Raw genomic sequence first — 24,780 nt, 5'->3', positions numbered from 1 at the left:
CTTAAATTCCGCCTGTGAAGTGATGTGAAATCAAAAGCCTGAAAAGTGATCAATTATATAAATAAACGTTTGTAAGTGTGTGTTTGATGTGGCATATTCAACGGGGCTGTAAGTATGTTCTAAAATCAAACTTATTACTTTGTGCCATTTTCGGACCAATTAATACTTCGATTGCGAGGGATATGTTCATCGGGTCACACGTAACTATTGTTCTATTTATATTAAAATTACCGTTTACATTAACTAAAACATATTTGGAATTAAATTAGAAAGTTTCTTAAATTGTTATTTGGATAGGCGTATTTAATGGGCATTAAAATGTGGAACCGTTCACGCCGCTGTCTGAAATTATTGAAAGGGGGAAGTTTAGTTTAATGTGTTGTTTATTATGTTTAATGTTGCATATATTTGGTTATTACTATTATTAGTTGTTACATAAATGATAAATAAATTGTTAATTGTATTGAAATTTATTGAGTATTCCTTGCCTACTGAATTATTGCCTTTAGTTTCGGCCTTTATTTGAACCCTTTCGACATTAGCAGTGTACCTGTAATGGTGCATAACTGCTACAATACACGGTAGCCGATAGCTATCCCAATCTGAACTGAAAAAAAAACAATATCACCCGAGACTGTCGACCACACAATTCATGCTGATTGGATTTAATTCGACTGCTGTCCAATGGAAAAGCGTTACAAATTAACCGAATATTAGCTTGCTATTTTTCTCGGCAGATAAAAAAAGATAAAACCATATAAGCATGAGAACATTCCAACTGTTCTGCACCACAAAATAGAACAGCTCTAAGTCGGCTGCTATTCATGGCAACCAATAGCCGTATAAAACTGGATTAAGTATTTTTTCCCTCCAAAACAAATAAATTATTTACATTGAGACTTTCTTTCTCCGCCTTCTTTAACCGAAGTTAAATTCCAAAGCAAGAAAATTTATACGAAATACCAGGAAAGAAAATGACGGCTCACGTTGAGTCCAATCTAAAGTATGTTCAAGTTGTTAGTAATCTGTGTTTACGCAAAAGTGTCGATACTTAGAGAGGAAACATACATCTATGACAGGGAAGAATAACGATCGAACAAAATATTATTTTTTGTTAAACCACTAAGTATTAATACGGTAAGACATTATAATTTAATTGTTCTCATTCTTGATTTGAAGGGGTATCGATCTTTATGGTTCCTTGATGTCTTAGAAGTATTACGATGTACAAAACGATAACATAACACTTAACCATTCATGATTCTTTTAAGAAAAAAACTAGCTCATCCTTTCTATTGTGCTCCTCATATTTGTCTCTCATTCTATTAAATAAAGATGCAATGCCTGTCTTTATATCGTCACGTATTTTAATACAACGAAGACTCTTCGAAGGTAGGTGCTGTTCCAAATATTAAATTATGATTTGTAGATCGCTTTTCAAATGGTCTTATATCAAAACAAATATGTTTTTGACAGCTGGATGGTTTCATCTTTTGGACCTAAAATAAAGTAATTAATATTGTCAAATAATCACTTTTGTATTACTAAATTATTTACCATTATTCAATTCAATTTATTATATATATTTCAATGAATTAGAAAATAATGGAAACTAAAATATACATAATTCGTCTATTCATTTCTATGTTATTCCAGAGCTAGTATTTTTCTCCTTTTCCATTTGTTGCCTTTCACTATCTTATTTGCATGCACTTCTGTAAGCACAATTTTTACTTATTTTATAATAATTTTAGCTTTGTTTTACTTTGTATTTAACATTAACAAAATACTTAAATATTCTTTAACTGCAACCTTCTATTCAATCGCACGTACAAAAATAGGAGCAGCTAAGCATAGCTGTTTCTATCACATTCTTGTAGTAAATTGATCATATGCGCTAATACAAAATTTAGCGGAATGGGGCTTCATATATAACTTTTGAGTTCAGGTTTTAATTCACTTTGTAATAATTTCAAACATTTTTTGATATAAACATCATTGAAAATAAATGTATAATAACTAATGTATTATAAACAATATATGATCTTAAAATCCTTTACATACCTCCGGGAACAACATCCATGTATATTTAAATATATTTGAAAAGTAAACAATGAAATATTTCATATGAAACTCGAGCTATATTTCTCGCGCGCATTAGGTATTACGGAATTTACAAAAGTAGATCGACTTTGACTTCCAATACTAGCTCTGGTATAAACAGCTGGTCGTTTCCATACGTAAAATTTAGGAGGCCAAGTATTAATGTAGCAAACCCCATACTTAAAAATAACCAGACAGAAACTTTTCATTTTCATTTCTGGTCACATTTTAGGCATTTCGTACTACTGTGTCAGGTCCTCTAAGACGACTGCTCATTATATAAAATAACTATAATAACACGGCGTTATTATAGTTATTTTATATAATCGAGTAGATTATAATCGGACGTATCCGAGCAGTACGGCGAATGAAATAGTGTTTCCAATCCAACGCGTAGAAGGATGTCCCGGGTCTCCCTAATCAAATGGTGCTTAGCCTTGGGATGTAACATGAAAACTTCTTTGCGATTCAGAAATTTTGGTTGCAGAATTTTAGGTTTACATGAATTCGTCTCAACTGCTGACAGTTTCATAGCTAAATTGATGTTGTAGCGGTTCCCGATGCAATTTATATTGATTATTGGGCAAATTAGCAGGAGGAGAAACTTTGAATCAAATTAATCCTATCTTTTATATCTTTTTGTATTGGTAGTTACTACTAACTTAATAATAACTGACTCGAAATCTCCTAGAGCAAATTACAATTAATTTTTTTTTAATTTTTTAAAGTGAGTCCTCAATGACAATTTTGCGCCAACTTATATACAAAATATACTAATTTCTTACTAATCTAAAATACAACAGTAGTAGTAGGGGCCCTCGTTGGCCCGAATGAGACACATTGACGTCACAGTTCAAACGTCAATGCCCTTCGCCAGGGGCCAATGAACTAGGGGTACTTAGGACCACTCCCTCTAAATTTTGGATGGGTACCATGGCCCACGCTATAAATTTTTGCAGGGGTACATGGGACCAATCCCTTTAAATTTTGTAAATTGCCAAATTTTAAAATTGAGTATGGTAGCCTTACCCATGAAAGGAAAGAATGTAGACCACCCAAATTTAGCAACACGTTGAACCACGTGTTTTGTATTCGGCCAATTTATTCCCTTTGATGAGGTTCTATTATCTTATGTGGTTTTATGGTTATATATAGTGGATCACCTATCATTAGGCATAGGTACATTGGTTATAAACTTCGGTGAACCATCTCGTTCCCTTCTCTTAAAAACATGATAAAAATTAGTACGACCATGTGTTCGGTTATTGACCCAATTTTTTCTCTCTAATGAGGGCTCTTTTTATTTTATATGAACATATGAATATATTTAGGTCTATAATTTCTTTTATAAGGTATGAATACATTGATGCTTTCATCTTAAAATTTATTAGAGGTACATTGGCTCACCCTTAATGTTTAGAAATTGCCCAATTTGGCAAAATAGTACCGGGCCCTAACAAATAACATAAATTTTGTTATCTTTCATGGGTAAAAAAATGCGAAAAATGTAAATGAACCTTTTGATAAGGATGAATGTGTGGGGTTTCATTTCCTTTATAGTTTGATGATCACTTTTTAAAATCTGTTGGGTACATAGAGCCATTCTTTAAATTTGGGAATTAACAAATAACAAAATTCGGTAAACGTTCTCTAGAACCATTGAAAATGTTAGTGTCCCTCTTATGGCCAAATATGGAAATTTCGTATCTTATCTTCATTGATACGCCTTTATCATTTATTACTTTTACAGGATTTATTACTTTTTTCATAAGACACAGGTGTATTAGTGTACCAATCTTAAATGTTAGGAGGGGTACATTTCGTATTGTCGTATCAATAATTGATAATTGTCCAAAAATTGGGTGGTATCCCATTCTTTAGGTAAATCGTGGCCAAATATAAATGTAAGCAATATGATGTACCACGTAATTGACTCTGGTGAGGTAGTGTACAGGGATTTCCTTTGTTATGGCACTTCTTAAGTTTGAGTATACACTTTTAGAAAACACTGGGTTCTGCTAAGGTAAACAATTGACGGAAATTATTGACCTTATTGAATATATAATGATATGGTTAATTCTAAGACTTAGGTATATTGACAGATGTACGTAGGACCATCCCTTAAATTTTTGGAAGTTTAATAAACAAAATTTTACCATGAGACGCGAAATTTGAAACAATACTTTGAACTTTAGTCACGGCTCATAGTCTAAGATCATTGCTGGTAGTTGATTTTACCATGAGCTTTAGAAATCTGATAGCTAACCATATTGAGTCTTATGACACCTAGTCTAAAGGCAATACACGCTACAACACTTTGAGATTTAGTTCCAAAGTGATGTAATCTGAACATTGCAATTTGATGCAATTTGATTGGCTGATCAATATCTTTCGTGCAATCTGATTGGTTGATGACTTTCAAATCTTTGTGATTGGCTGATCACTAGTGCTCTTTCAATCTTCACGATTGCCTTGATAAAAGAACTTGAAAAGGATTTAAATCTATATTGATTAGCTGTATTACTCAGAAGTGCAGCAGTTCACTACCTTCTCATGCAACATCATAAGTTAAATATTGCTCAGTTTAGGCCTGATGTTTCGAACGAACCGGCAATGTTCTTCCTGTAATGATATTTCCACGAAAATTGCATGCCGAAGTTACTTTATTCGATGACCTGGAGAGAATTTAGTTCCCACTAATAGACAAAATAGCATAGAATGGAGTAAAATTACAGAAATGATATCGTATTATACAGTAATTTCGCCGTGCAAGTTCAAAAGTATGATAATAATAATAATAATCCTTCGGTCTTGTGCGGAGAGTATGAGATAAAAAATGTTCTTAAAAGAAAAATTTCTTATGGCCGGGTTTGAACTCATGCCAAAGAGAAGTTCTTTAATAGCCCATACACTAGAATACTCGGCTACAAACGGCGACAGGATATAACATTTCCTTTCTGCTATATTTTTGCTGCATGGCGGATAACACCAACCAATGGGAACCCTGTGTTTAGTTTCTACTTCTGGAGTATTACTTCCCTGAACGAGTCGTGCACATGAGAGGTGGTAAAGGGAATAATGTTACTCGTTTAATATGTTAGGTTAAAATGACCTAAAATTCCATTGACATTTATTAGAGAAGTTAAATAATGAAATCGAGGAAGCAGGTAATGTAATCAGAGGTATATATCAGAGCACAGTGATCGGAAAAACGAAACTTTCCCGATTTTGCACATATGAGTCTCTACAATAGGATTTTTTTTTAAATAAGTGTGCCTATTGAAGAGACCATAAAGTCAGAAATGCCGCAAAATTTCTATGCACTGTTGCCGAACATGACTCTCTGAGAGGAAAACCATTCAACCATTCTCAACCATTTTCAGATCGAAAGTTTCGCTTTCTCTTTCCCTTTTTGTGAACGCAACAACTGTCGTAACTTTCAGATGAAGATTAAACTTGGCACAAACATTAATTGTTGAAATATCTTGCATGAATGCGTTAACCATAATAATCAGATGCAAATGTTCAAAATTGCGGTAGTTCAAGCTTTTAAAAAGTTCCGAGGAACCAAATTTGGCACATAAATGGGTATTCACGATGTTTGAGTGACTTTTCCTCTTTTATTGAAATATTGGTGTGGAGGGATTTATATGATTTATTGAAGTATTGGATCCGATTAGTCACTTAAAGAAGTTTCACGTCCTCTCGCTGCGGCCAGGCTTGGGAGGGGAATACTTTCGTATCGGAAAAATACGATTCTTAGTGATGATGTGAAGTTACACATTGAGAGTTAAGTAACTTGTGAAACGTTTTATTTGAAAGAATAATATAATAAATGTGCTTTTCGCTAACACAAAAAAGCTATAAATCAAGTATTTGATGTTCGAGAGCGTAAATTGCGAGGAGTATAATTTAATTTCTTTTCTAGTAACACATTGCATTGGAAATAGTGATAAGCAACATTAGTGATAAGTAAAATAATAATAATAATCACTAAAAGGCGTTCTTTATGGCAACTCCGTATCTTCCTCAATTCTTTATCAAACGTAGTGATTGAAATGCTATATCTCCGTTACAGGAAAAATATTAATAATTTACAATAAGAGAATGGGAGGTGGTAGAAGAATGGGAGCAACGCTGGACACTATGCACTAATGAGGCTCATCGAAAACAAATATATCGAGGTGGTAGCCCCCCAAAACTTAATTAAAAAGTAAACAAATGAAAATAAGCGATTTCAATCCAAATAATAATGAAGAGCGTCCTTCAGGGCATCGTCATGTGGAGTCATGCGGCCACAGTAAAGCCCTCCACAGGCAAAATGTCAATAATTGATATCGAGAGCAGGAAGTGGTAGAGGGATGGGAACAACGTTGGGCACTGTGGACCCATAAGGCGCATGAAATATTATGAGGGGTACGCCAGCCCCCTTACTTATTTTGACATATTAATATTAAATTGTATTGTGCGAAATTTACGCATGGATCAACTGGTAATTATTATTATTATTATTATTATTATTATTATTATTATTATTATTATTATTATTATTATCAACAGCGTCTTTCACTACCTGCGCATGTTTGACATGGAGTCGAAGAGAAGATCCATCGTTTGTAGAACGAATAAGAATAGAGAGTTTTCTTTTTTAAAATGCAAAGTAGAACAGAAAATATGAAATGGGTGACAACCTGTAACGAAAAACATATATTTTCTCTCAACTGAATTAAAAGAAACAAGATAGGTTAGAACTGTGGTGGCCGGCACGAGAAGACAGGGCTTATTATTCACCAACTGTATCGTTAGGGATTACTATGTATTAACTATGTCTCATTTCCGTGGGTTATATATTGTGATCACGTGTTCCTTCTTTGCTGGAAGTCGAAAATGGCTTACATGTAGTAGTTAAATCAACATGCTATATGTAATTCATGAGATATTTAAACCTACATGCTCTATATATAATGTAATAAGAGTAGAATATTGGTTGGACGAAACGAAAATTATTGCCATCAGAAGAAATATTTATCTACGAGGCATGCGCAGTAATATAATTCAAAATAGTTACTGTTTAGTTCAGTAAACGAAAAAAGAGGTATAGAAAGCAAACTTGTCGCGTCAACGAGATAGACCAGAGTTGACAGAGGCGGAAGCAGATGTGTAGTAATACAACAACATTGGTTAAATTGATAATTAGTTCTGTATCCTGTAGTAGATCGTATCACAACTTTACGGGAGATCAGAGAAAGACTTACTAACCCTAACATATAGAAAGCTTTACTAACCCGATTATATAGACGCAAATGGAAGTAACTGTGAATATTACAACTTGGATTTAACTAAAGCCGTATAGACATTTAGTGGTTTGAAGGATTGTATAAGACACAAAAAGATAAGACACAATTGCAATTCTTCATACCTCAACTTCCAGTAGCTAGATATATTCAATTTCTGCTTAGATACTGAAACTGCTGTCAGATTTTAATACATAATTTATTGCCGGATACAAAATGCATTGCATTACTTCTATGCTTCTAGACAGCTATTAGTTTAGTGCTCTGAAAGGTTGTGTGAAAACTAGGGATGCCTAATTCCAGAATTTTTACTTTCAGGACTCCCGAAAGTAAAACCGGACAAATTCCGCAATTCGAAAAACCTCGATTTTCGAAAAATTCCGGAATTCGGAAAAATCAGGAATTTAGGAATTTCTGATTTCGTAAACATTCCAAAATTCGGAAAAATCCGGAATTTTTCCGAATACCTGTTTTTTTCTGAATTTATGAATTTTTTGAATTCAGGATTATTTCCGAGTTTCGGAATTTTACTGAATTCCGGAATTTTACCGAATTTCTTCATTTTCCGAAATCCGCAAAGTGAAACTTCCGCTTCACTTTTTCTCACATATCAATATGGGAGAAAAACGACCCTTCACCATCAGAATATCTGTTCATATAGTTCATTCCTGAATAAAAAAAATTGCTACTTTTGTTCGGAGAATATGCTATTCACACGACATTCCTGCACATACTATTAAGCAATAAGGAAATGCCTGTTTTCACTCGTTTAAGGCTTAGCCTACTTTCTTTCTAAGCTTTTCTCTTCGAACGAGATATATCATGTCACAACCTGGAAATTCAAATAAATCGAAATTATGTAAATGCCGTAAATGAGGTTCAACAAAATTACAGTAAACACTTCAAAATAAAAACGAAAATCTAAGATTAATACTACAAAAGAAATTTAACATTGATTATAAGGTAAATTTTCATGTTCTACGCACGTCACTACACACGAAGTTTCAATCACAAATTTAAAAATGTATATATAATTAACAACCAAAAGTTTTCTTATTCTGGGCATCTCGATACATTCTTTTTTTAATTCTAACAGGAAAGTCAAACATTACTTGAGAGTCATGCGTATGATAACATGTTTAAGAATTTGGAAATTGGGAAGGGACCCTAAAAAAAATTTAAAATTTAAAACACACAATAAAATATAATACGAGGCCAAAACATCTTCCCACTAGCTGAGGTACGGAAACCTCGCCAAGATTTCAAATTGCTTTTGAAAATGCAATTCCCCTACGTATGTAGATATGCGTTTTACTAAAAATCCCTATTTAAAACATCTAAAAAAATAATGGCATTAAACAAAAGTAAATTATTAATAAAGTTTGCAACATTGATAAATAGTAGGATGCATGAGGTACACCAGTGAGGAAAGACAGAAAAAAGAAAATCAATCAGCTGTGTGTCACGCATTATTCGTCGACATAAACAGGTGGTTGAAAATGCAGCGATTATCTTATCAAAATAAGGAAAGAAAAACGTGTTATCTGCTCTTTGCTGAACAGTTAAAAGCTAGAAGCAAAAATGAGTTTTAAAAACAATGCGTAGTTCTCTTTTCATTATTGGTACTATTGTTTCGGCGATTCGTATAATTATTGTTCTTTCGCTCAGGTCTAGTGATAGAATTATCACCCGAGTTGCAATTCCTGTTTCGTTCCTCACTATTTCTCTGATCACGTGATCTTGAGGGTCGGCTCCTATTATTTCTACTATTGCAATGACGCGTACGACCTAGGTTCTGATTCCTATCAATTCTCATATTATTTACACGCCGATCCTGGTGCCTTTGATTATTACTCTTATTATACGAAAAATTTCGTTGGTTACTTTGGAAACTCGAATTTTGATAACCATTATAATTATTACCCTGCTTGTATCTTCCCTCTCTGCGACTTTGCTGAGCATGTAAAGTTTCTAATTTTTGATTTGAGGCCAAAACCTCCCTAATATTGTTACATAAATGAAGAAAGAGTTCAGTTTTAAACCTATTAGGCAAAGTCTGTATTACATCTGTAAGTAAGAGAAATTCAGGCAATAGCGGTGTCAATTCACGAAGTTTATTGAATTGATCTAGCGCAAAATCATGTACGGAACTATGTACCTTGGGATCGAACCTAGTACTCTTACAGGTTGATAGCCTGTGTTGTACTGTAGCTTTTCCCGCGAAACCTTCAATAAGGGATTGTTTGATTTGATCATAGTTAGTAAGGTCGTCTTTCCTGATATTGTACCAACTTAACGATCCTCCTTGCAGCAAATGTGGAATGAGTTTAAACAGAGCTTTATCAGAAAGGTTGGCTAATTGAGATGTAAGCTCTAGCTTTTGAAAATAACTGTGAATAGATTTACTGGAAGGGTCACCCTAAAATTAAGGAAAGCACTCAATTTCCTTAAGCATGACATCGTCATTTAATTTCGCATTTTTTGACTGGCGAATTGTGAATGTAACATTTTGGTCGCGCTTGCGCCTTCGATCACATACAACCTTGATTTCTGAATCATCACTTGCACTGTCACTACTACTGGTGTTCTTACACTCCGAATAAGCCGAATCACTGTAGTGTCTATTTCTAACTTGTCTAGAAGTATCTGCTTCTAATCGGGGTTCGAATTCTGACACTCTATTTTCGGTAGTTTCTACTCTCTGGGCGAGCTCTACCACATCACGCCTAATTTCTTTTATGTTCTTATCTATTGCCCGTATTTCGGCGTGACATTCTGCGTTAGATTCATTTTTTTTACCTTCGTATTGTAATCTATTAGTTTCGCTTCTTCATATACCATTTTAATGTCTTTACCTTGAATTTCTACGCCTTCCGAAATTTCCTCAATACGGTCATGCAACTCATCTAATTTATCGATTGTATCTATATGTAAACTAACGCAGCGTTCCTAAATAGCCTGACACACATCTCGGGCTGATTCCAACTGTACTTGGAGGGATTGTGTGTGTTCGTGCAAGACTCCTAAATGATTCTGAATTTTACAGACTTTTGTTTCTATTTGTTCTACACGATGACATGTTTCTTCAGTCTATTGCCTGACTTCGACGCTGGTCTGTGTAGCGAGTACGATTGCCTGTTTAGTACTGTGATTGACCCCCTGAAGCTGGTCATGAGTCTTAAGTGTTATGGCATCGTACTTCTGTTCGAGGATTCCGTGCCTACGTTTACTTTCGGCTTCTACAGTCCTAATACTCTCCTCCAATCTTTCGTTATTTTTGCGACATTCTTTTTCTACGGCGTTTAACTTCCGACCTATTGCGACAAAATTTTCTTTATTCTCATCTACTTTTCGTTCTAATCTATCTAGGTTTTCTTTATTCTCATTTCTTAGTTCGAGAACATTCTCTGTTAGGCGAACGAAATTCTCTTGATTCTTTTTTTCTCCAACCTCCAATTTTTGATAAAAATGAATCTAATCTTGTAGCCAAATCTATTTCCTGATATGCCATCTTGGACATGAATAAACTTAAAACGTATGATTAGAATAAAATGAAATATCACAAAACCATATGATTAAAATCACCTGAAAGAGAAGATTTTTTTAAATTCCTGGTACTGAGCTGAAAGAGAACGGGTATATTAAAATATTGATCTTACAAGTATATTCGAGCAACTGCGGTCTCGATTCGGGTCGGTAGTTCGGGCGTCATTTATTTGTAACCATTCTGAGTTCGAGGTCTCTATTTGGGTGAAAATTTATTTGTAACCACTCTGTGTAATCTGGTTGCTGTTCGTGGTTCCAATAAGTACCTCCCTGATACTTGGAGAATTAGCACTAATGAAAAGTTTTCTTGATCATCCCACGATGAATCCAGTTGCTGCGCCGAGCAATCCTGAAGCGCAAAGATGATTCTTCAGGAAAATAAAAAGAATGCTAATGTTGGAGGGCGCGTGTATAACCTTTTAAACGCACAAGGTTCGTGAATCTGGGACTTCACTAGTTGGGGCTAGCCGTAAGAAAACGTCCTTCGCCGGCTAATAGCTCGTGCCCCTTGACACAAATTAATACTTGATTCCCGACGCAACGTGCGTGGTGGATGCATACAATAACGGAGTCAAACTCCCTGTACACCAAAGCTCAAGGTACGGGTTGCAATGGTCAACTAAAAAGTGTTGGCAGTTCATTCATCACTAAGTTAAAGCACCTATATGCACATACAAACAGAATATAGAAAAGAATTTATGTTAATTTAATGTACTGGCTACGATGCACTAGACACGACGATAACTCTGGCATGAGAAAGTACAGATAACGAGCTGCGAAACAACGCAGTTGGTGCCACTTTGGTTACTGGAACATCTGTTCAGCCCGTATTTCTCTAATTTACTACAATATTTCTATAAGCGATTAAAGAAAACACTTAATTCACTTCCCATTAACTATAGAATACACTGTGCATAAAATAAGTCAGGGAGAAACACTGAAATGGTTCGTCACTAACTGAAATGTTCTCACCAAAAGCAATGTTTTAAATATATATATGACAAAACGATGAAAGATTTCTTTGCCAATTGCGTGGGAAAGAAGCAATTCCCACCGAAGAAATAACTTATATGTCTCGCAGAATAAAGTAAAATCTAAAATAATAATCACTGTCTTTACGAAATATACAGAGTATCCACAAAAAATACTTCTATAACCTGCTGGCGGCTATAACCACACAATACTAATTTGTATTCACGACCGTGGGGAAGGAAAAGCCACAGCTCAAATGCATGTAGTTTTCCTTCGGGACATCGTGAATGGTTGAGCGTCTTGCCTTATCCTACTGTCCTCCCTTCATATTCAAATACCGTATTTACGCAATCCTGAAACGCACATTTTTAATTATTTTTCAGCCCTAAAATCGAGGTGTGACTTACATTCGGTTTTGCAAGTTTAGAAGTATATTTTCACTGTCAGTACGACCCAATTTACAGCAGAAAACGATTGAGTTTTGAAGGAGATAGCTAATCTCGTTAATCATGATTCTGTGAAAAATGGGTACTAGGAATACCTTTATTTCCGAAAAATGGGGAATTGCTTATCCGGATATTGGAAACTGAAAATGGAAGACGGAAAATTATCATTGTGTTTTCACATGTTTATTTATCTTTTTCATTCTTGAAAGTCAATGGCGAGTAGGTTTTTTTTGTCTCACATTTGAGGGGCGTTTTAGACTCGCATAAATACGGTACCTAAAACCTGCAACCCGCTTTAATTGAAACCTACGCTTGAAACTGCTAAATTTTATTCTTATGAGGTTTTAGTTGAGATGCATATTCAACAATTGATCATATGACCACGGACTTTCACCCCAACGAAACTATATTGGGAACCTCGGAAACACTTAATATATACAGAAGTGAAAATAATGCTTAAAATTGTAAAAAAAAATGTTCTCACACATTTTCATTGCAAATTTAGTTTTACCAATTTCTTGTACAGCACTTTTGAAGTATTCTGTAGATATATAAATGTAAGTCAACGCATTACTTTTACATAACAGAAAATTGCATTTGAAGAAAAAAGCCATACAGTTTACCGCAGTTGCATATTCACCCATTTAAAGGAATGTAAACGTTGTTTGGGAATTGTGCACATGGAAACATACACAATAAATATGCCTGTAACTTTTTACCAATGCACGTATCTTAAAACTATTGCTAAAATTGTTTTATGCATAAATTCTAGCCCAAAAGCATGTGTCATATTGCCCTATTCTTATTTACAAAACTTGACCTGCATTCAAGATGGCTGCCGTCAATGTTCACCTTACCGTACGACTTCTCCTTAGGTATAGTATGTACCCACATAGTTGTTATTGACTTTTTATTATTAACGGGCATTTTAGAAGAGGTTTACATTTAATCTGCCATTTTCCACTTCCAAAACGCCGCTTCTTTTTTGTGTGTGGTCTTTCTGTGGGACTTCCTTCAAGTGAGTGAAATTTTACGGTAGGTTTCGATATGAGCTCATTCATACTTACCTTGTAAGTCAAACTAGATTCTGGTATTCTTGTTATGATAATGCCATTAAGCGATCAGCTAACTGCTTCACATGGTATTTGATACATAGATTTGGTGTCTCAAATACTTCTCTGCAACACAGACTGTCACAGCGAAAGCAAAGAATTAAATTAACTGTTGCGCGTAAGTTAGGAGTTGCGAAAATACTTTCCCCGATATGTATGGAAAAGAGCTAAAATGCCATGTGAACCAGTCAGCTGATCATTTAATGTCATTCTCACGGCAACAATACCTGAAGCTAGTTTGACTTCGGTGAGGAACTGAATATCAATGACAAATTCAACAAAGATAAACAGAGTATTGTGAAAGGTTTCTACACGAGCTTAAGAAGTGACTTCTCAATTTGTTTGTTAGACCACCTGTGTCTACAAGTATATTGAAATCTCTGAGTCTTCTTCCCCACGCTTATGCCGGTGTAACGGGCATTTTTTTCCCTAGGAAATTATTACCCTAGACGGTAAAATTCACACGGGAAAATTTGACGTCAAAAATAGGGGTACAAATATTATCGTGAAAAAATTACCCTACATGCAAATCAAATATATTGTTGGAAGGTGGGTAAAAATTGACCAAGAAAAATTGACTTCACATGAAAAAGGGTAATAATATCTCGGGCAAAGAGTACCCTCTTGCTAAACTCTATAGAATTACACTATACATTTCTCCTAAGAATTGTAATAATTGACCAGGAAAAAATGACTTCTCACGAAAGAGGGTAATAATATCCCGGGCAAATTGTACCCTATGGCTAAACTCGCTTGAACTACAAAATAAATTTCTTCTAAAGAGGGTAATAATTGACCAGGAGAAAATGATTTCTCACGAAAGAGGGTAATAATATCTCGGGCAAATAGTACCGTCTTGCTAAACCGTGCTGCAAAGAAAAGAGAGAAAGGGAGAACCGAGTCAGGTGAGGCTTTGATTGTATTAGCAATCAGATGCCTCATTGACACCAACCCACACGCATGTAATAATGGTATGACCCTGGCTTTGATTTACTCAAATCACAGTGCCGGGTCGCGGATGCAAGTTTAGTTAATACCACGGAAGCGATAAGTACATGAAAAACATTATGTATTTGGAGCTATGCGTGAAGTAAAAATGTAAATGTAAATGTAAAATAGATACTTCAGCCCCGGCGTGATGGGGAAAAATCATAGAAATACTAGAAGTCTTGGCCACTATTGAGCATGCGCGTGAAGAAGCTTCTCCAAGCTCGTCAAGGCTCGTGACGTAGCTCTCGAGCGACGTCAGAATTGGCAGAAATGCGTGGGACGAAGCCGCCTTTATAAGCGAGGCCTGTCGCCCAGCTCGGTTGATTCTCTTCCCCCCAGTCATCCAGTGTGTTTCGCTCTTGACCCGGACGCTCGTCGTTAAATCAGGTATGTGATTATTTCTCTAAGTCCCCCCTCGCTTCGGGATGAGCACCTTGAGGTTTGTTAGTGATAAATTTAAAGTTTAATTCCAACATGAGACCAAATTCTCCCTTCAAGAATTATCACTTTTCCCTTTGGGCCAATGCAAGTTGCGAGTACGGATTATCAAATCCACTATTTTCAATAAATCGTGGCTTAGCATAAAAACCTTCTAGCACCCATTTGCTAATGATGGAGTTGTGCCCATAAATGTGATGTAGTAATAATTTCAAGTTGTAATTCCAAGTAACCGATTTATGAGATTCTTTGTATTTTTATTTTATTTTTTTTTATTCTTATAAATAAACCGTACAATGAAATTGGTCTCTTTAATTTAGTCAAGCTATCCCTCCCTATCTAGATTCAGCTCACAGTCGTCATATGTTACCTGGGTTTCGATTTCCAGTACAAACTCTACCTCTGAAATACGAGTCTCCCCCCACTATTGAGACTTTTAGTACACTTTCTCATCATCTTCGAACCAGTAAGCCAAAGACGTTTCAATACTGAGGCTTAAAGGGAGTTTGACTCAGAACCAACTTTGTATTACTGGGCGGAGAGTAGAGGAGTGATCTAAAATACGATTTCACAAAAGAAAGTGTATACAAGTATAATACCAATCTCAGAAAACAACATAAGAGATTTATGGTGTTCGGTGTTCGCCGGGTAACGGACTGTGTGTTCTTGAATCTCTAAACAAGTCTTTGGTGCTCGTTCACTTTATAGGGGAAACAAAAATCTCAGTTGCGTTTCATGGCAAATCGCGAGTGATTTTTTTTATCGAAGAGTTTTCAATACAAAAAAGTGTAAAGTGTACGCGAAGTTTTCTTCTGACTAGTCAAGTGGTGTATCTGTACTATGTAAAGTCAGTAAAGTTCAGTACTTGGCCTAGGCAGTGTTCAGCTTATTATTCTGATATACAAGTATAACCCTTCTGCTCTAAGTAGTGCGTTTTACAAGGAGTGAAGTAGCGACGAAAATTTTCTATTCTCAACTTCTCTCGCTTTAAGTTGTTATAAGTCAGCGGAATAGTTGCTAGGTTCCGCAGAGCAAGACTCAGTTTACCTCACGACGTTTTCTTGTGTAGTCATGGAAATGTAAAATCGGGACGCGAGTGGTAAGACAGAATTCAGCTTTTGTCTCATGTACTTGCAAAACCCTAAATCTGCTTATGCTTCTGCTAGCTTTGGTGGGTTCACAGTCAGTTTTATCTCTGGGCAACAGAACCGCCCGTTTAACGGGATGAAAGTTCGACTCGTTTGTCTGGCGATAAGTGGCTAAATTCCTTACCACTTATTTGGGGAGGATCACAGGCAGTTTATCTCTAGACAGCAGAAGCGCCCGTTTCACGGGATGAAAGTTCGACGGTCTGTCTAGCGATAAGTGTCTAAAATCCTTCCCCATGCAAAACTTGAGGGTCACGGGTATCTTATTCTCTTGGTTCAACAGGGCCCACCTTAACTAGGGGTGCATGTCCGATGGTTGCCTGGGAATAACTGCCTAAAACTCTCATTTATGCAAATGCAACAAAACCCAAAAATCAAAATGCAGGTACATGATCCAATGGTTGGATGTTCGTAATCCCCCCGATGTTCGTAATTTAAAAAAAATAGTTCAAAAAAATGAAGTTAAAAAAAGAGAAAACAAGTTAAAGAATAGAAGTAAAAAGTAAAATCATCATAAGTGAACAAATAAATACTGTCTTTTATAAACAGCTTTCTAGTCGCTTTCCGTTTCCCGTTCTAAAAAGCAAAGCAAAATTTTTAAAGAAAGGGAAGTTGAGTATTCAAGTTCAAAGGAAGCTAAATAAAGATATTGAAATAATAATAAGTATCTTAATACGTAAAAATTTGACATAGCATTTCCGAGGGAAGTAGCTATCAGTGATTAAATTCCTATTATATCAGAGGAAATAGGTTGATTACCCGCTGCCCTGGTTTAAGAGGCCACTGACTTGAAAAACAGAGTTATTCATCAAAAATGAGTTTTGCGCAGAAAATAAAAGAAAAGCTATTAGATTTAGGGCAATCCCATTGTCCTAAGACACCCACGGGCAAGCACCGTTATATTTTGGATCGGTGGAATAATTATTATTGTATTGAATGTAATAAAGTAAAAGTACATGGGCATTCTCCTCCTCAATTTGGCCGTTGGAAAAAGAATCCTTTACCGAAGATACCTGGATACATGGAGTCAGCCCAAACATCTCGAACCAACGACCACTAGCCCGCAAACTTCTGACGCTCCGGCGAGTGGTTACGACCTAACGCCGCTTGCCGCGTCCAGTCCTATCCCGACTAGAAATGATAAAGAAATACTAAGTGCCGGTTCGAGTGATAAACCAACACCACCTCCTAGGACGATATATGTAAATTCTGATACTGACGAAACCCCACCGGGGGTAGATCCAAAAACTCTAGTGAATGAAGTAAATTTAAAAGATGAACTAGAAATTGCAGAGCTAATAACTCCAGGTCAGGAATGCCCTCAAGCAACAATTGAGATAGAAACAACAGCAGGTGTAATACCTGATGTCCCCTCGAACCAAAGATCCTTACATAATAATAAGTTAGCTGATAAGGAAAATAGATTAAGTAACTTAGTGTTAAGTTCAGGAAATAAAGATATTGGTGTATCAAAAGAACCAGATAGACCAGGAGCGTTATATTTTCCTATTAAATACGAACTGTGAGATCCTACAACGCCGTTAGAAATGCAAAGACCAACCTTTCAATATTTTTATGCTGGTAGTAGTGATGAAGCAGTTTATGCTGAGATCGGTCCTAGAACTATTTATGCTAACTTAAATACTGAATCACGAATATCGACGACTAAAGAGCCAATTTATGAAAATATTGGTCTTGAACCCTAGACTTTAACGAATAAAGAGCCAATTTCTGCAAACTTAGGAACCGAATCAAAGGAAACGAAAATTAAGAGCCCTGACGAGAATAATGAAAATGAATTGCGCTCTCTGACACAACCTAACGATGAAGCATTAATAGACCAGATTTTAGCATTCATTACAAACGGAACTGTCCCCTGCAGTAGGAACAAGAAAGTACAGGTTACTGTTGTTCGGCGCCAAGGTGACGACTAAGAGAAATTAGGTATTCTATTTCAAGCTGACCCCTCAGCCCCCTCTGAAGGTTTATTACCTGAGGAAAATGTAGTTGGAAATTTTGACATGGAAATACAGACCGACGATTTTCAAAAGAAAGATGTTAGCGTTCAGACCGAATATAAGTTTCCTAAAATGATCATGATTGACACAGATCGTGAACTTAAAGTTCGGACAACAGCTACTCAGACCAACCCGGTCATGTTTGAAAATGGCCTTACCCCCCAAGAGAAACTGCAATATTTGGACAGTATAGATAACATAGTCAGTGTAGTTACTAAAGTTAGGTGGTCTAACGGAGATATTAGTAGTGTAGATTCAGATGGGGGTGAATCTTTGAAAGACGATTTGTTGGGATACGAACTGCAGAAATTACAAAACGAAGAAATAGCCCAATTTAAAGAAGACAACCCGGAGTCTCCTCCCGCGTCATCCCTGGAGGATGAGTCAAAACCTTCTTGGAACTCCGAAGAAGAACTCCGATATGACCATTGGGATCCTCCCACGGTTTCTACTCCCCGAGCAGCGAACCAAGACCCTCCCGCAGAAACGCTGACCAGAGAAATGACCTCGTCGCCCCTGCTCCAATTGAGAGGAGGTTAGGCGATGAGAAGAAAAGTGATGATGATTCTCCGTCAGTTTATTCCGACCAGCAGAAGCAAATTGAAGAAGAAGAAGACAATGATTCCTGGTCTGAGAGTAGAATAAACGAAAACATTGGTAGAATATTTGATTACGCGGAATTTGGTGCGTCAGTAATTTGTTTAGATGAGGTAGAAAATAGAGACGATCCCTCAACCTCTCCAACCCAACGTGAATCTAACAAACAAGCCGATAGTGTTAAGAATAGTGGTTTACAACCTTCAGGTAGTGCTAGTTCTAAAGGTAGTTCCTATAATGACACTGGTGAATCACCTGCGACCAAGGAAATGAAAAAGTACCAACAAGAGAAAAAGTTAGATCCCTTACAGATAGTGTTTGTTTCGCCACCTAGTAGCGTAGTTACACCCACGACCCCAGTAGAGAAATTAGAGTTTAGCGAAGGGGAAAAGACAGAAAAATCAGTACTTAGCGAACAAGATAGATCTTATACCTCAGAATTTAGTCCAGAACAAACCTCGGAGTTAGAAAATAGAAGCGTAACTGATACCGACTATAGGTCCGTTTCTGAAAATTTCAACACCTCGGCTTCTTTAGACAGGTCCTTAGATCTGAAAGATGAGCCCGTTTCACATTCATTAACTGAAGATAAGACCTCTGACAAGCACAAATCAAATTTTTCGCCCTTTTTCAAATTAGATTCTGAGGATAAGCCTTGTATAAATTTAAAATCTGAGCAAGAAATTAAAACTAGTCCGGCTACCGAGCCATCTATACCATATAGTTTTGAGAAACCTAAATTTGCAGATACTGTTGTAACAGGCAAAGTTAGCAACCCTCCTCCCGCGGGTGACAATCAAATTCTACTATTAGTGTTAAATCACAAGCATTCAAGATCTATCCAAATGTTGAAATTCCCTCCTTCTCTGGCAATAGACATGAGTGTGTGGAAATTTTCCTACAAGTATATGAATTAGTGGCCAGCATATACGAATGGTCGACCCCAGAGATAGTGAATTACCTTTCTTATTGTCTGAAAGATGAAGCTTTCTCCTTCTATTCAGTAGACCTAGCAAACCTTACACCTTTATGCTATACCGAGATGAAGGAAAAACTTAAAAAGGCATTTCCTAGTATTGAGTACACTGCAAGATTAGAATATGATGTTGATACAAGAAAACAACAACCCAATGAGAGTACTTTAGCGTTCATTTATAAGTTAATAAAGGATTTGAAATTCTTACGAGGTTGGGTTAATGAAAGTGAATTGATGAGTAAGCTTAGAATGAGTTTGTTACCAGACATCATAAATAAGCTGATGCTTGAAGTGGATGATTGTGATAATCTCGCACAGTGCCTGCAATATCTTAGAAAACTTCACACAGCACAAAGATTAGTTAGTCAGAGAATTAGTTATGACGTAATATGGGAAAACGACCGCTTGGACTGGTCAAGCATTAAAGAACAACACCAACCTGGATTTGTACAGATTAGCTCTTGTTACTCAGACGAGGTAGTAGCAGAACCGGGTTACAAAATGTATAGGAACACTCACCAAAATGCCTATAGCTTTGGCCATGGGCAGGCGCAGCTTTGTACAGTCAAGATAAAAATAGGAGACCGCTGGGCGCAAGCTCTTATTGAGACAGGCTCAGAAATTTCGCTGGCTTCGAAAACCATCTTACCCCCAAGATTCCCACTAACTGAGAGATTGAAGGGTTATGTAAAGCTTTGTGGCGTAGGTGCTCACCCCACAGATTACATTCCTGTGGTGAGAATAGCGTGTTGTTTCAATGATCACTTGAAAACAACCAAACGAAGGTTTCTAGACGTAGCTATAGTTTACCCACAGTTTTGCGCCTATGATGTCATTTTAGGGATAGATTTTTTGCACAAGTATGTCACAACCATTCATTCCAAATACTTGGAGCTAGCAGCTAAAGACGGGAATCATGTTGAAGACCTATGGTTTACAATCCCAAGACATATGGCTTTCTCTATCCCCCGTCATAGAAACAAACCAACTTATAGGAAACGGAACCTCCCACTTAGGAGTAAGGATCCGTCCCCAAAATTTGTTACCGGGAATCCCATAAATCCCGTTGCTAGTGTAGCTGATAAAAGACAAAAAAACCCTGCTATAGAAATTACATCTCGAGTATTCGTGTGTTCCAGGGAAACTACAAAATTTCCCTCGGAGCCTACGAATAGAACGAATGGAAAAATCAATAGGCGTAAAAAGACAAGACGTAAACGAACTAAGGAAAGCAAGGTATCTTCCAGTACTCCTGAGCTCGAACCTACTAATTCACCTGACTTAGAAAAAGAGGAAAAGGATCTATGCAGCCTTGACCCTCAACCAGGCTCTAGTGGAAGTTTGGTAGCTAGTTCTACAGAAAGTTCGGTTCAGAGAGTATTCCCAGAAAGAAAAAGAAAGCGTTTTATGCGACAAAATATAGCAAAAAGAACCAACACTCTGTAAAGCCACCCCTGGCGCCTTATGAGCCTTTAGAGGACACATCAAATAGAGAACAGTTAGAAACATTAGAAAAACTTTTGACAACGCAAGGAAGTGGAAATGATCCAGCAACTCTCTCTGACCTAGAGAGTTTTGCTAAGGATTCTATTAAGGAAGAGGTCGTGCCAAACCCCTTGGGGTTGAGCGTCGAAATTTTTGATATCTATCCAGATACTACCTATAAAGTGCATCTTCCAGCAAATGTCCGCGTGCCGTCCAAGGCTTCGTCTGGCAGAAATTACTGCACCCACCGGGAACGTGCATATTTGGGAATTCATACCGTCCAAAGGAATTCGATATTGGCACTCCTTTTTGATCCCCAGGGGACCAGTTTTTACTGAAAATGGAAATATTACTCTAACTACTTTTAATAGTTCGGATCGAACTAGATCTTTGTCTAAAACCCTTTATTTAGGGAAACTTGTTCCCCAGGTCGACTCCTTAAATGACGAGACGGACAAGGACGTGCAGGCCGTTAATCAGATCGTACACCTTACTAACAAAGATGAAACATACGACGTGGAAGTCTCTGGACAACCCCAAAAAGTCCCGCAAACAAAGAAAGAATTAGCTTAAGTACTAAATATTGGTCCAAACTTAAACCCAGAAGAAAGAAACCAGTTACTGGACTTATTGATGGAATTTACGGATGTTGTAGCCTGGGACAAGTCTCGTCTGACTGCGGCTACCGATAAGTTTATGTGCCGCTTAGAGGTCATCACACATATTCCTGTTTCTCACCCTCCATATAGAGAAACACCAAAATAGAGAGAGATAGTCTTAGAAGAGATACAGAAAATGTTAGACAGCAATATTATCCGGGAAAGTAAGAGCCCATATTCTGCACCAATTGTGATAGTACCTAAAAAAGATGGCTCCCCGCGCATATGTGTCGATTTAGAGGAATCAATAAGATATTAAGGCCAAATAATACGCCAGTGCCGCGCATAGATGAGGTACTAGCGTTCTTAAACGGGACCAAATTCATAAATACTTTGGACATGAAAAATGGATACCATCAATTGCTTATCCGTCCATGCCATATAGAGAAGACTGCATTCATCTGCAGCCGGGGGAAATTCGAAATTTTGAGATTACCATTCGGCCTAACTACGGCCCCGGCCCTTTTTCAAAACATGATGAATGTTATCTTTGGTGACATTATGTGGAAGTATGTAATCTGTTATTTAGACGATTTGGTTTGCCCTAGTCCTTCCTTCCCAGCTTTAATAGAAAAAACGAGAATTATTTTATCTCGACTCCGGGAGGCCAACTTAAAACTCAACCCTAAGAAAGGTTACTTTGGTTACGAAGAAGCCTCGGTGCTTGGTCACATCGTCGGTAGACGAGGAATTTGTGTAGACCCCGCCAAAACGGAAGCTATATCAAAGGTACCATACCCCACTACAGTCAAAGAAATACGTAGATTTATTGGACTTTGTTCATTTTATAGAGCCTTTGACCAAGGATTTTCTACTATTGCAAAACCACTCATTTCATTGACTAAAAAGAACGCCAAATTCGAATTTGGAGAAACCGAGAAACAAGCATGGGATACCTTGAAATCGTGTCTCATATCTGCTCCAGTCCTTGCACACTTTGACCCAAATCAGGACGCAATAGTCTATTCGGATGCTTGTCGAGACAGAATAGGTGGATACGTCGCACAAATTAAAGAAGATAACAAAGAACACCCAATAGCATATTTTTCGAAATCATTGTCTTCAGCGGAGCTCAACTATTCCACGGTTGAGCTTGAAGCGCTAGGAGTTACTAAGACAATTTTGCATTTCCACTTTCTATTGGCAGATCGCCCCTTCATTGTCCGGACTGATGCTCACGGCATATGTTACCTAAGAAATAATAAGATGCTAAATTCTCGATTTATGCGTTGCACCATCCGTTTACAACCTTACCAATTCACGATTGAACATGTAAAAGGCCGCAATAATGTGACCGCAGATTTTTTTGTCAAGGTGTCCGCTAAAGAATGAGATACCCTCCAAATTTGGTCAAGAAGAAGATTGTGCAGACGTATGCAACCTAGTGTTATGTCCCAAAATAGATATAAGAACAATGCAAAAAGAGGACGATAAAATTAAAGAACTAATACAAAAGAAGAAAGATAACCTTACTGATTTTGCTCTAAGACACTATGTTGTAGTTGACGATGTTCTATATCGAGTCATGAACAAAGAAAAAGAAACTAGTGATACCGGAAAAGGCTATCACCGACATCTTACAAGAAGCCCATTCGTCTCCGCTGTATGGAGGCCATAAGAAATTTTCTCGCACTTACTCTAAAGTAAACGAACGTTACTACTTTCCGAACATGGGGAAAATAGTTAAGGAATACGTGCGCTCGTGTGACGAATGTCAACGAGTGAACATTTCTCGAGAAAAGAAACAAGGTTTTCTTCACCCTTTACCTGTAAAAGAGGAGTTATTTTCCCGTTGGAATTTGGATATTTTTGGCCCGCTACATTGTAGTGCAGGCTACAGTTATATTCTGGTTATGATAGAATATCTTAGCCATTTCGCAATATTAGTACCGCTGCGAAACATAAAAGCTCCGACAGTGGCTAGAGCCATGTTGGACGAGTTAATCACGCGGTTTGGTCCCCCAAAAAAGGTATTGACGGATAGAGGAACGAATTGTCTATCAGCGATAATGGCCGAACTAAATGACTTGTTTGACATTAAACATGTTCGAACTGCAGCATTCAAACCATCAACAAACGGACTATGTGAGCAATTTAACTCTGTAATTGCAAATTTTCTAACTAAGTACACGGCCAAACAGGCTACTAAGTGGGCGGAATATGTCCGATTGTGTGCATATGCTTATAATATATCAACCTCCCCTATTAGGAAATACTCCCCATACGAGATAGTCTTTGGTCAAAAGGCAAGATTTCCCACTCAGTTGGACACCCAGTATCAATTTACGAAAATACAGGAACATCAGAAACAACTAAAGTTAATCCCTAAGTTAGCTCAGCAGGCTATGACGCATGCACAGCAGCAGACTAAATTACGAGTTGATCGCACTAGACAACCTATTAAGCTAAAAGTTGGTGACTTAGTATTGTGTAGAGATTATCTACCTAAGAAGGATATTTCTCCTAAATTGACACCCAAGTTTATGGGACCGTATTACTTAAGGAGTATTTCTCCCACAAATGCCTGTAAAATTGAATTAGTAGCAAACCCTAACCACACTCAGATTGTAACCATCGAAAGGTTAAAGAAGTATTTCCCCCGAGATAACTCACGTGAGCTGGAAGTTTCTAGCGATAGTGAGGACGATGAATGTTAAGCGTAACGTATAGGTTGACCATGAAGCCCAGTCGCCTCAAATTAGACGGACTTATGAAAAAAAGGAAAACTTGGAGTATATTATTTATTAAGTGGGTTGAATATCTCATATATCGCATAGACCTCTAAAGGGTGGAGTACAAGTAGTTAAACATGACCTCTGGCATACCAAAACACGTATATACATAGCTATAGATAGAGCCTAAAGGTATACATTGTGAAATTGTGAAATGAAAAAAAAACTGTATCGTATACTTTTCAAGTATCCGAAACAAAAAAAAAAGTTACTTCCTGGGATCCATCCCCCTCTCCCTTCGATGCTGTAAAAGGCATTAGTAGG

The sequence above is a fragment of the Thermobia domestica genome, chromosome 4, assembly GCF_964235325.1.
Source record: "Thermobia domestica chromosome 4, izTheDome1.hap1.1, whole genome shotgun sequence".
Taxonomy (NCBI): domain Eukaryota; kingdom Metazoa; phylum Arthropoda; class Insecta; order Zygentoma; family Lepismatidae; genus Thermobia; species Thermobia domestica.
Note: the sequence above shows the minus strand (reverse complement) of the source record.